This window comes from Mirounga leonina, unplaced genomic scaffold (genome assembly GCF_011800145.1).
Source record: "Mirounga leonina isolate KUSES-001 unplaced genomic scaffold, KU_Mleo_1.0 Mir_168, whole genome shotgun sequence".
In the NCBI taxonomy this organism is placed as follows: Eukaryota; Metazoa; Chordata; class Mammalia; order Carnivora; family Phocidae; genus Mirounga; species Mirounga leonina.
The window spans coordinates 26,049,271-26,062,636 of NW_023270426.1; the positions used below are offsets into that span (position 1 = coordinate 26,049,271).

A 13,366-nucleotide genomic window follows, 5' to 3' on the forward strand; every position below is an offset into this window, starting at 1 on the left:
TTGTACTCGGGGATGCTTCTGCCCTAGCTGTGATCTTCTCAAAGGGAGGAACTGCCTTGTTCATTTGGGTCCCTGGTGCCTGGCACATAGTAGGCTCAATAATTGTGAGATGAAAAACTGGATGGATGGATAAATGGATGGAGGGATGGATGGATGGATGGATGGATGGATGGATAGGTGGTTGGGTGGTGAATAGACAGATGGGTGGGTGGGTGGGTGGATAGAGGCATGGATGGATGAATGGATAGGTGGATGAGTGGATGAATGGATAGTTGGGTGGGTGGATGATAGATTGATAGGTGGGTGGATGGATGGATAGATGGGTGAGTGGGTAGATAGATGGGTGGGTAAAAAAGTACACACGATTTAAGCTGAGCTGGCTGTATTGTCTTTTGGGAATAATTTTATAACCAACAAAGCTGAGGCTTGGAGTTTGCTGGAATTGGCTTGAGCTGCGAGAAAAGTGACTGAAAAGAATTCTCACTCAGGTTCTCTACCACTTTAGTTACACGTCGTTTTTCTGTGTAATCATCCTTATTATTGAGAAATGGGCAAGTATTTTTTTTATTAAAGTAGAATTGACATACAATATTATATAGTTTTAGGCATGCAATATAGTAATTCAACAATTATATGCATTGCAAAATGCTCACCATAATAAGTATAATTACCATCTGTCACCATATGAAGTTACTATAATATTATTGACTTTATTCCAGGCAAGCATTTTTTCTTACAAATAAAAAACTAACGTTTAGAAACTTTTTTCTCAATAAACAGCTCTTAACTGGATCTTGCTTTAATTCTAAGGGAATTTTTTAAGGCAGAAAAACATGAGGTAGTATGCACAGTGCTTAAGTGTCCAGCCTCTGCAGCTAGATCACTGTGTTCAAATACTGGTCCAGCCACTACCCACAGTGGTAGGTCCATAGTTTCTTTATCTGTAAAATGTAACTGACAACAGTACATACTTTCAGAGCGTGGCTGGGAGGATTCAGTGACACGTGTAAGAGCACAGCACATGAAACCAAGTAAGGACTCAAAAACCGGGAGGTGCCGCTCTTACAGGACTGAGGATTCTTCAGCCTGGCCCATCCAAAGCCTCCTAAAGCTTCTAGAAGAATCCTAGCCAAAGACGACAAAGGGCATGCACTTTGAGCTATTTTTCTGGTGGAAGAGGAGAAATTCTCTTGTTCCTGCACTCCCTGACTCCAGAGCAGGCGTGGAAGCGGTCACAGACACACCACACATCCAGCTTCCATCAGATTCTGACCATACCCCTGCTCCCACTGCTCTGTGCTGGGCTAGTTCAAGGCCACGCGACCAGCCACAAACAGACCCGGGTGGCAGGGTCACAGGGTACCCCACACAGTATGACTGTAATTTCTCTTTGTTTGTCTGTAATCTGGGCTTTCTCACAAGACCTCGGCTGTTAAGTGGCTGAAAACAGCTCAGTCTTGTCCAGTATAAGAATTTAAACAGTCCTGTTAAGTAACACTCTGCCCCCGAGATCCCCCGTCTCTGGCACCTGCTCCTTTCGGAAGTATCATCTCGCGATAAGGGGAGTGAGGGTCACTCAGTCTCTCACCAGAAGAGCCGAGACCCTCATTCACAGGCCTCTGGGGCCCAGGGTCTCAGCGTGGAGTGCTTCACCTGCCCTGTCACTGCCCCGTCAGGCTCAAGTTGAGGTCCTGGTCTCTCTCGGTGCAGTCAGGGCGGCTCATTGGATGACCAGCTCCTGCTGGCCGTGGGCTCCTTGCCTCCCCGCCCAGGAGGTCTCCCCTTAGCCCCACAGCAGGCTCACCGCCCCCGTCCAGTGGCCTCTGGCTGTCATCGCAGCATCTTCATCATGCAGGGAGAGCAGGAGATCCAGAGTACGAATTACGCCCACTTGCACTGGATCACACCCGTCCACACTCTCAACCCTCTGGGCCTCCCCGTATCCCAGGCCAGCCATGCTGCCCCCAGCTCATCTGGATGTTTCCATGGCCAAACCACCTGCACCCATGCATGCGTACACACACACACACACACACACACCTTTTTTTTCCACCTCCATCTTCAGGTGCTCCCACGGCAGATGGGCATCCCCCTACACCGTAGTGGAAGCACCAGTCCATACGCCTAGACTTGCTGTATTAAATGGGAGCTCGAGCGGTTCTGCAAGCCTTCTCTCCACAAATCTGGCAGTGGAGCTGCCTAATCCTCTGTAGTCTGTGTTCTATTTTCCTTCTCTGGCTCTGTGACAGGCCCCCTGACCCAGCCTCTGGGGAAGGAGACTCCAAATGGAGGACGGTTTAAAGGCAGCAGGATGGCGTGGGAGGGATCAAAACACATGGCTTCGTAGTTGCCAAACATTCTCCCTTTTGCACCCATGCCTCTTCCAGGCCTACCCCAGCTGAAGGCGCCCATGTCTTCCAAGACACTTTTCTTTGCTTCATTCTTACCTGTGTTCATTGAGCAACGGTCATTAAGCACCTGACATACAGGCATTGGGCTGAGATCCAAGTGAGTAGGTGCCTCACAGCTGCGATATGAATACAGTAGAACACCTTGAACAACATGGGGTTGAACTGCACGGGTCCACTTATACGTGGATTTTTCCACATATATTTCTCTTCCTTATGGTTTTCTTTTTTTTATTATGTTATGTTAATCACCATACATTACATCATTAGTTTTTTATGATTTTCTTAATAACATTTTCTTTTCTCTAGTTTAGTGAATTGTGATTATACAGTCTATAATATATAAAATATGTGTGGACTGTTTGTCTTATCATTTATGCTTCTAGCCAACAGTATGCTATTAGTAGTTAAGTTTTTGGGGAATCAAAAGTTATACATGGATCTTGGACTGCATGGGAGGCCAGCCCCCCCCACCCCCATGTTGTTCAAGTGTCAACTCTATTCTCATCATGTGAAAAGATGCTCAGCATCATTAGCCATGAGGGAAATGCAGATCAAAACCACAGTGAGATACTATTTCACATCCACTAGGATAGCTATCATCAAAAGATGGATACTAACAAGTGTTGGCAAGGATATGGGGAATCGGAGCCCTCATACATTGCTGATGGAAATGTAAAATCAGTATAGCCACTTTGGAAAATAGTTTGGCAGTTCCTCAAATGGCTAATCCAGAGAGTTACCGTATGAGCCTACAATCCCACTGCTAGGGATACACCCAAGAGAAATGAAAACACGTTCATGCAAAAACATGTACACAAATGTTCAGAGCAGCATTATTCAAAATAGCCAAAAAGTGGAAACAACCCAAATGCCCATCAAATGATGAATAGGTAAATAAAACATGGTATAGCCACACAGTGGAATATTACTAAGCTATAAAAAGGAATGAAGTACTGATAACATGCTACAACACGGACGGACCTTGAAATTGTTATGCAATGTGAAAAAAGGTGGTCACAAAATACTCTATTTTGTATGATTCAGTTGTATGAAACGTTCAGAGTAGGCAAATTCATAGAAGCAGAAAGTAGTTTAGTGGCTGCCAGGGGCTGGGGGAGGGTAGAATGGGGAGGGACTGCTTAATAGGTGTGGGTTATTTTTGATGTGATGAAAATGTCCTGAAGGGATATAGTGGCAAGAGGTGCACAACTCTGTGAATATAGTAAGAGCCGTTGCATTGGACGCTTTAAATGAGTGAATTGTGTGGTATGTAAATTTTATCTCAAGAAAGCTGTGAAAAGATGTGCTCATCTCATTCGCCAACTGAATCCCTCTTTCCCAGTTCCTTAGGTATCCTAGGACAAATATGAGTTAAACTTCCAGTCATTTCAGGACTTTCTCCAACACACTTATTAGAGTCTGATATTAGGTAGCTAGACACCTATTTAATGATCTTTTTTTTTTTTAAGATTTTATTTATTTGAGAGAGAGAGAGAATGAGAATGAGAGACAGAGAGCATGAGAGGGAAGAGGGCAGAGGGGGAAGCAGACCCCCCGCTGAGCAGGGAGCCCGATGCGGGACTCGATCCAGGGACTCCAGGATCATGACCTGAGCCGAAGGCAGTCGCCTAACCAACTGAGCCACCCAGGCGCCCTATTTAATGATCTTTAAACAGTTATTTTCCATTAGAAGGTAAGCTCCAAGAGAGCAGGGACTTGTGTTTTGTTCATTGTTATATCCACCATGCTTAACATAGGGCCTGGCACATGGTAGGGTCTCAATAAATAGTTGTTGAATGAACGGATGCCTTCATGGAGCTCACACACTAAATGGACACGGAAGGCCAGTGATGACTGCTAGTCATCATTCACTCAGTGTGTATTTACTGCAGCCTCGTGGTGTGTGGAGTGAATGAATGAGGCAGACGTGTCTCTGTGCTGGGGGAACTTACAGCAAAGGAAACCTTTACCGAGAAGGTTTAGCACTTGGATGAAACACTGAAAACAAATAATATCTAATATTCACTAAAGATTTGCAAATATTGAAAGCAGAAATTCTGTTAAAGTTCCCCTTACTGGGGCTCTGTGGGAAGTTGGGCTGAGTTGAGATAGTTATGCAAAGAAAAAGATTCTGAAGGATAGAGGATGAGTGAGTAGAATGTCAATCCAGAAAAAAAGAAAACGGGTGTTTGCCAATGATTTTGCTGGTTCCAAGGAGGCAATTCCAAGCTGTGATTTTAAGTTTTTGTTGAGGTGGGGGAGTAATATCGGGAAAGGGGAAAGTGCCAAGAACCATCCTCCATGTCCACTGTTGAGAAGTCTTCAAGAAGAGATAGGAAGGGAAAGAGTGACTCAGTGGCTGGGAGGGGAGGGAACAAGGGTGTTTTAAAGAGATGGGGAAGATTTCATTATAGTATAACTGCCTTCTTCACAATGGAAAATTATGGGAAGGACAGCCAAGAGGTCAAGAGAGAGGGCAACAAGATATATGATGATGACACAGTTGGGAAACCAAGAGGCCGGCTTGTAGATACACAGCCCACAGGGTGATGGAGGTCTTGGAGTTGAAAATGAAAGTAAGAAAACTTGTCTAGTTGACTTCTCTCACACCTACAACCTCCTCATTCCACCTCTCTTTTGCCCCATGTTTTCATTTTAATATGCAGGGTTTCTAGAAAACCTATAATGGGAAGGAGATGTGAAACAAGGCGAGGAACTGATTAGGACATGACCATGGCTCTTGCACAAGGCAGGGCAGGGTCAGAGACTTAAGATACTTGGAGAAATGGGAGGAGACAAGGAAGATGTGGGCAGAATAAGGTTCAGGGTCAAGGATGACACTACAGAATCTAGCGCAGATTGCTCACTAGAGTTTGGGGAAAAGGGAAAGATGGGCCAGAGAAAGACCCCAGACTGAGGAAGCTTATGAGCTAGTAAATGAATGAGTAGATCTTGGAGGATCTTCCTAAAGGGGTTGGCCAACTTTGCAACTAGAGGACACACTCCCAGAGCCCAGGGGAGCTTGAGAGTTGGAGTGAGCCCAGGCACAGATGACCCTGTGAAGAGGAACGAGGCGAGATTTATTTTTTCTTGAGGCCAGGCACCTCCATCGTGTTTTTGGTTTGCCCAGCTGTCCACCCACCAGAAAGAACAGATGACAAAGATGGCCCATCTCCGTCAGAGGCAGTCTTGCCTCCTGGTTAAGGGCAGGCATTTTAGCCCAGGAAGCCACTGAGGCTCTGTGGCTCCCTGGTTCTGTGTCACTGACCACGCGCTCAGGCCTCGCTGCACTAAGGCCTATGTCCTCACCTGTAAAAGCAGGAGTGATAAGCAATGGCTGTGGTTGGGATGAAATGGGATAGTAGAGGCACAGCTCCTAGCACAGTATGGCACTTAAAACACTTCCCAAGCCTTGGGGGCAGTTTTCTTTGGGTATTTTCACATCTCTAGAATCAGGAAGTACAGCATTTTTTTCATGGTGGTATGTAAAATGATGGTGTACCTTTCAATTTATGGTGTCTTAAGTTTAATAAAATATGGAAGTAGGTAGACATCTAGTAAGAGGCAGTTGGGGTGTTTTTGGTTATTCTACCTGTGCTAGATTCATGGCTCCGTCAATGTCTACAGGTTTCATTCTTGACTTTAGGTGGGTTGAGCCTTTTCCCTGGGGACAGGAGCCTGGCCCCTGGAGTCAGCCCCACTGAGGGCAAGTCTTGACTTGACTGCTGCTCACCATGAGACTGGGGCTAGGCACCATCACCTCTCTGACCCTCAGTTCTCCCTCTCCTCTATAAGGGGGTAACAATATTACCTACCCTCCTAGGGTTTTGTGAGGATAAAATGGCATAGAGTTCTGTAAAGGGCTTAGCACAGTGCTACATTGCATACACATTGAATAATGATGATGATGAGACTAATAATTAAATAATAGCATTACCATATATAACCAGATTACATTTTCTAAAAAGTGTTACTATTATTATTCCTGAACTACCTGGGGAGCCCCGCCGCAAAACATCCAACTGGGACTCTCAGCGGGAAGGGATCTCAGAACCCAAATTGGCGCTCCTGTTCTGTGCTGATGTGTATCTAGGACTGCGGCCTCACCTTGCATGCTCTCCCCCAGCTGCCATCCTCCTTCTTGAGCCACCTTTCCATCTCCCCAGCACTCCCCTCCTCAGGACTTTGGCCCCTTTGGACACATTACTTTAGGAACTTTTTGCCTTGGGAAGATGGCTGGCTCATCTCCCTTGGAAAAGACCACCACAAACCCCAGGGTTTCTCAAGCAATTAGTGACCCAAGAGCTCCCCACAACGAGCCTCCTCTCTGTCCCATCATCCTCCTGTCTCCTCTTGCACCCTTGGTCACTTCACCCAGCGGTCTGCCTCTGTCCTTGCTGGAATTCCCTCAATATGCAGTGGCCTACATGTAAATGCATGTTTTTTTCAAACCCTCTGACCTCTACCTAATGAGTCTGGCTTATCAAAATCAGTCAGGATCTGTGTACCACATAAATAACTCACGCACCAGAGCCTCCCCGTATCTTCAGATCTCCCTGGTGTTTCCCATCTGAAATTCTCCACAGTCTTGAGAGCATTGCACGTATTTCCTCTCCAAGTGGTATAAACAGGCTTTCCTCTGGGGAGGCTGCAGAGGCTCCCGGGCAGATAGGCTCTACCAGCTCCTTTCTTTATCCCTGATATTTCTCCTCACTTCATGAGGACCCAAGCTAGAACTAATGACTTTTCTCCAGGTTCGCTCTCTGGTAAGCCTTTCTCTTTTGAGGTGAGACCCCACCCCCACCCCCACCCCCTGCAATCTACCTTGTTCCGCCATTAATAGCTGACCTGCCTCGTTGCATTGATCCCGGGATCAGGAAAACCCAGATTTTTATGTACACCTTTGCCAACAGAATTGCAGTGTTGCACAAGCCACTCCAGCATGGCATTTGATGAAAGTTCTCTAACAACGCTGGTTTCCCCTCAAGGTCTGGTTATCACAGAGTTGGATCTGGAGCAGCATCATGGGCCCTCCAGATGCCCCTTGGGGCAGCTGTGGAATTAGGACTTTTCACTGGGTTTGCGACACAACAGAATGATTCTCATGGTCTAAGGAGCGTGCCAAAAAAGGCCTATCCTCTCAGAACTTGTCTCAGCTCACTTAAAAATCTTAAGAACGACTCTGAAAAACAAACTGAGGGTTCTAGAGGGGAGGGGGGTGGGAGGATGGGTTGGCCTGGTGGTGGGTATTGAGGAGGGCACGTTCTGCATGGAGCACTGGGTGTTATGCACAAACAATGAATCATGGAACACTACATCAAAAACTAACGATGTAATGTATGGGGATTAACATAATAATAAAAAAAAGAAAAAAAAAGGAAGATGTGGTCCATATATACAATGGAATATTACTCAGCCATCAGAAGGGATGAATACCCAACTTTTGCATCAACATGGATGCGACTAGAGGAGATTATGCTAAGTGAAATAAGTCAAGCAGAGAAAGTCAATCATATGGTTTCACTTATTTGTAGAACATAAGGAATAGCATGGATGACATTAGGAGAAGGAAGGGAAAAATGAAAGGGGGGGAAATCAGAGGGAGAGACAAACCATGAGAGACTATGGACTCTGAGAAACAAACTGAGGGTTGCTGGAGTGGGGGATGGGGTGGGAGGGATGGGGTGACTGGGTGATAGACACTGGGGAGGGTATGTGCTCTGGTAAGCGCTGTGAATTGTGCAAGACTGTTGAATCTCAGATCTGAACCTCTGAAACAAATAATGCAATATATGTTAAGAAAAAAATAAAGAAGAAGAAGGTAGCGGGAGGGGAAGAATGAAGCGGGGGAAATCGGAGGGGTAGACGAACCATGAGAGACGGTGGACTCTGAAAAACAAACAGGGTTCTAGAGGGGAGGGGGGTGGGAGGATGGGTTAGCCTGGTGGTGGGTGTTGAGGAGGGCACATTCTGCATGGAGCACTGGGTGTTGTGCACAAACAAGGAATCATGGAACAGTTCATCTAAAACTAATGATGTCATGTATGGGGATTAACATAAGAATAAAAAAAAGTGACAGAAAAAACAAATCTTAAGGACATAATGCGGTGTGCTGGCGGGGTTGGGGCATACGGTTTCACACAATGCAGCGGTACTGGGGCACCCTTGAATCAGAGACTGGAAGGCACAGTGTGTTAGACAAGACTCCCAACATTTACCTATTTATCTGTCTGTCCATCTGTATACCCTCAGACATGTTTCCCTACCCCCCCTCCCAATGTGGCATTTAAGCCAGGCTATGGAAGACAAAGTGGCATTATAAAGATGTCTAGACTACAGCAAGATGAGCCAAACTCTAGCCAGGGGAAGAAATAAAGCAAAGAAAGGCCACCCACCTTGTAGTTCCTCCCCAGCTAAGGGGCAGAGGCAATGGAAAGAAAGGAGTGGGCTTTCTCCCACTCCCAAATGTCCACGCTACAGAGGTCTTCTCTTGGGGGGATTTGAAGACTGAGTGCCTCGTGTGGTCAGGTTTTGGGAGCTGGGGCCACATTGGTCCAGGCTCTCCAGGGCTACGCTCCCTGTTCATGCCCACAAAGGATGGAGGAAGCACGCTGGCTGGCCCACGGGTGGCTGCCTGTGGGCGACCAGCTTTTCCCCTTTCCCACCCTTCCCATCCTGGCTCTCCCCTCTGGCCCCGCTCCCATGGGCTAGGATGCCACAGAGGTCCTGCCTGCCTGCCCTTATTCACAAAGGCAGGTCTGTCTGGAGCGGAGCAGCGCAGGCCCTCAGGGGGGAGGGCCTGGGCTCCACACCTCTCCCCTTAAGGAAACAGACAGGTCCAGCCCAGTGAGTTGGGGAGAGGCTGTTGCCCTTGTTAAACATCTCCTCACAGGCTCAGGCAGAGACCCGGTGACTGCGTGAGAGGAAAGTGCTCTGCTCTGGGCACCCGGTGCAGCAGGGCTGTGCGAGAGGGGTGTGTCACCACCCAAATCAAACTAGATTAAACCAAGTGGGATGCAACTAGCTGCTATCCAGTCCTTTGCCCTCCATCAGTCAAAACAGCTTTCCTCTGAAAATCTCCTCTATTTCCTAGTTAATATGCCAAAGAGAAGACATGGCCACTAGCCATTCTGCATTTGTCATCTCTCAGAGACTATGATTTACAGCATGACCTTGAGCTTCACTGCTCTGGAGGTCACTGTCCCCATGCACTTAGTTGAGCCACCCTTAGTAAGTGTAAAGGACCTAACAAAACACAGTAAAGGAATAAAGGTGGGGTCGTGGTCAAAGGCATGGACTCTGCAGTCAGGATTCCTGGATTTAAGCCCAGGAAGTCAGCTTACCTGCACGAGGCGACCAGGGATGGTGCCCGCCCCACGTGCTCGTTTTAAGGATGCAACGAGGTAACACGAGTGAAGCACAGGGCTCCCGGCCCAGGGAAAGCATCTCAGAGTTCTAGCTATGATTTTTGCTGTTAGGGTTATTCAGAATGAATAAGACCAACTCCCTGGGCTTGATGGAGGGTGAGAAGTGAAATCGTGCATGAGACAGACCGTGGTAAGCAGCAGGATGGGAGTGTGAGAGCCCTCGGAAGACAGGGTCCTGGGGGACGTGGCAGAAGCTGTGGCCGCTCAGCCATAAGGACAGACAGGCTTCACGCATGTGGATGTGGGATCAGGGGATGGCTTCACCAGGGGCCCAGGCATGGGATGTAGAGGTGGTCTCCCCGCAGAGGGGTGGGTGCTGCTGGGCAGGGGGATGTGCAGGTGCCTAGGGTCACCTCACACTCGTTCAGAGTCAGGTCATAGAGGACCTCAGTGCCATTCTGAAGAGTTTCGACTTTTATCTGTAAGCACTGGGGAGCCAGTGGAAATTTTTGAGAAGGGAATTTGGAAGATGCTTCTGGTAACATTTTGTGGGAAAATTTTGGTGGTGGGAGAGGGCAGGGCAGAGGCAGAGCCAAGGCCAAGGGGCACAGTGCTCTGTGTTTCCATCCCCGAAAAATTCATCAGTCTTCAAGTCCTTTCTTTAATGCTCATCTTCTTCACTGGAGTGCACGCTGGTCAAGGGCAGGGGCCTCGTGCTTCCTCTGCACTTTCATATCCTCAACACGGTCCCCGGTGCTCCATCAATAGTTGTTGAATGGAAATAAGAGGTCCTAAACTAGAGCCATGAGAGTAGAAGGGGGATGATGGGTCCAAACCACCGGGGGGGGATATGAGGATTTGGCCAATGACCGGAACTCAACATAGGAATCATCAGATAACTCAGGGTGTGGGTGTGCAGGACAGAGACAGGAATAGAGAGGCTGTTCACCGACAGGGTGGACATAACCAAGAATCCCACTCTACAGAGTAGAGGGGGGCTCCCTAGGGCATGTGCTGCATCTAAAACGAGTCACCCATCCCTACGGAGCTGAGGGTGGGGCCGGCTGTGGAGGTAGGGCTCTGCAGAGAGGTCAGAGTTGGAAGCAGGTGCAGGAGAGTCGGAGCAGAGGGGAGAGGTGGGATCTTCAAGGGAGATCAACCTGGAATCTGAGTAGAGAAGTGAACAGAGGGGGCTACCCTGGGGGGTGCCCCACGTTCTCAGATCCACAATATGTGACAGTTCTCTCAGAGAAGCCACGGGACACAGGCCCAAGGCACACGGTCATAGCATTCAAGGCGAAAGCTGGCACTGGTCCGTACTGTGCAAAACTCCAGAGGTTCAACAGGTGGAAAATGGCAGACAGAGCTGTAGGATCAGTCTCCCGCCTCCAAGTTCTGTTGTTCTGATCACTTCTTACGCTGTCACTGAGGTCCTTCTTCTGGAGGAGGATCTGCATGCGTCATTGCTTCCATTATCAGAAACCTTCCATTGCTTCCCACTTCCTAGACAGTCAGGCCCAAAGCCCGTGGCAAAGCATTTCAGTGACCCCACATGTGGTCTGAAAAGCACCTCCTTCTCCTACATCCTTCCCCATCTCATCAGGCTGCGGTGCTCCCTCTCCTTGTTGCACACCAGGGACTCTCAAGCCTTCATGGTTGGTGTAGACTCTTCCCTTAGCCTGGAAGGCCCTTCCCCTCTGATGGCTGCTAATTAGAACTCTTCTCATCCTTCAAGGCCTCTATCGAATGCTACCTCTATTGCAAAGCCTTCCATGATATCTCCGGTAAGTAGGGCCCTTCCTTCCTTCCAGGACCCATGGAGTGCTTCGCCTAGCCATTATTTCATTCTTTCTAGGATTCCATCGACCTGATGGCTTGTCTCTCCCCTCCGCTAGCTTATGTTATGAGAGGAAAGGACACATGCTGTCTTTGAATCGCCCACAGCACGAGCTCTCATGCATGGAAGGCAGTCCACCAACACCCGCAAAGCCTATGAAGAGAGAAGTACCCCAGAGCAGGGGTTGATGACAGCTCCACCACTTCCTGTTAGTTATTTGGAAATTATGGGGTGCCTCATAGTTATTTGGCTTTAGGGGTTCACTCTGTAATTAATATATTGGCCCAGCGGGGGGTTGTCTTACAACCACATGTGTTACCCATGCTCTCTAGAGCCATTTTGATATGGAGGATACACTCTTACACCTACACTAAGATTTTGCCGAGCATTGCCTGGAGTTAGACGAAAATGGAAAAGCTTGGCCTGGCCCATCAGAAGTGCTTTATCATTATGTGTCCTCCCTGATGGCAGTTTAGAGAAAGCCCTAGACAGTTCCACCAGGATCATAAACATATTTCAAGAGCCATGAATTAGGAGGATAAAGTTTCCCAAACACTCAATTTACAAACTCAAAAAGCATCTGTTCATTCAATCATCTATCATCTTCTTCTGCCCCTCTGACAGTATTTGGATGTAATGAATATCCTGATTTATTTCTCAACAGCTTGCTGTCTGTAAGGAAAACATACATTCAAGAAATATATTCAGCAAGGCTCAGTGAGCACCTACTACATGCCAACAGTGTGTCTGGGTTAACAATGTACAGTATACGAGTCAGGGTAGTTCTTTCTGTGGTCTGTGTTTTAGGGGTTAGACATTTTCTGTTTTGTTATATAAAACTGAGAGCAGTTGAGGATTGCTGTAGACAATCCTGCTTTTTTTTTTTTGCCTGCTTTGTTTTTATTTTAGGATAGACATTTATAAAACACAGCTGGCTAAATGCTAACTGCAGCTGTGAACAACAGAATTTAAATATATCTCTAATCCAACAAACCTGGTTCTTGGCAAGGAAGGGGGGAAAGTTAATTTTTTTTTTTTAAGATTTTATTTATTTATTTGACAGAGAGAGAGCGAGAGGGAACACAAGCAGGGGGAGAGGGAGAGGGAGAAGCAGGCTTCCCGCGGAGCAGGGAGCCCGATGCAGGGCTCGATTCCAGGACCCTGGGACCGTGGCTTGAGCCAAAGGCAGAAGGCAGACGCTTAACGACTGAGCCACCCAGGCGCCCCAAGTTAATTGTTTTTTAATTTAGTCTTACACACACACACACAAAGAGTAAAAGGGTAATATAGCCAGAGGGTATGTTGAGTGATTTTTTTCTTTTTTTTTTTTTTAGCTCATTTTACTTGGATCCTGCACTGTAGGTTGGGCGGGAGTTTTCCAAAGCACTGAACCTGTGAGAAAAGTCTTCGTCTATTCTCATAATGATAGAAACCATCATTTTTTGAGCATTCATTCTAGGCTGGGCAGTTGCTTGAGAGCTTTGCCTGATTTACCTCATTGCATCCTCTGGGGTATATGCCATTTACACATGAAGAAACTAAGGCTCAGAAAAATGAACTTGCCTGGAGTCAGGCTGCTGGTGAGGGTAGGATTGGGAACAGACAGCCAGCTGCCTGACTTCAGGGCCCACATTGTAGCCACAACTGGAATTTTTCTTAACCTACCTGCATTGCAACACAGTGGCACCAGAAACATACTTGAGAGGTGAGTAATGACAAGACTGGGAAAGTGGAGAGTATTGTCAATGACA

General features: G+C 47.4%; 1 protein-coding gene across 6 annotated transcripts in view; it reads right to left on the reverse strand.

Annotated features, from left to right (window-relative positions):
- The window catches only part of FGF1 (fibroblast growth factor 1), a 118,006-nt gene that overhangs the window by 82,913 nt on the left and 21,727 nt on the right, over positions 1 to 13,366 (reverse strand). Inside the window, exon 1 of one of the 6 annotated variants that reach the window (XM_035014364.1) lies at positions 2,041 to 2,563. The exons of the other annotated variants lie outside the window; for them this stretch is intronic. The gene's annotated coding sequence lies outside the window, so the exon portion shown is untranslated. Of the gene's footprint in view, positions 1 to 2,040; positions 2,564 to 13,366 lie in introns of those variants that run through there. 6 annotated transcript variants of the gene reach the window in all.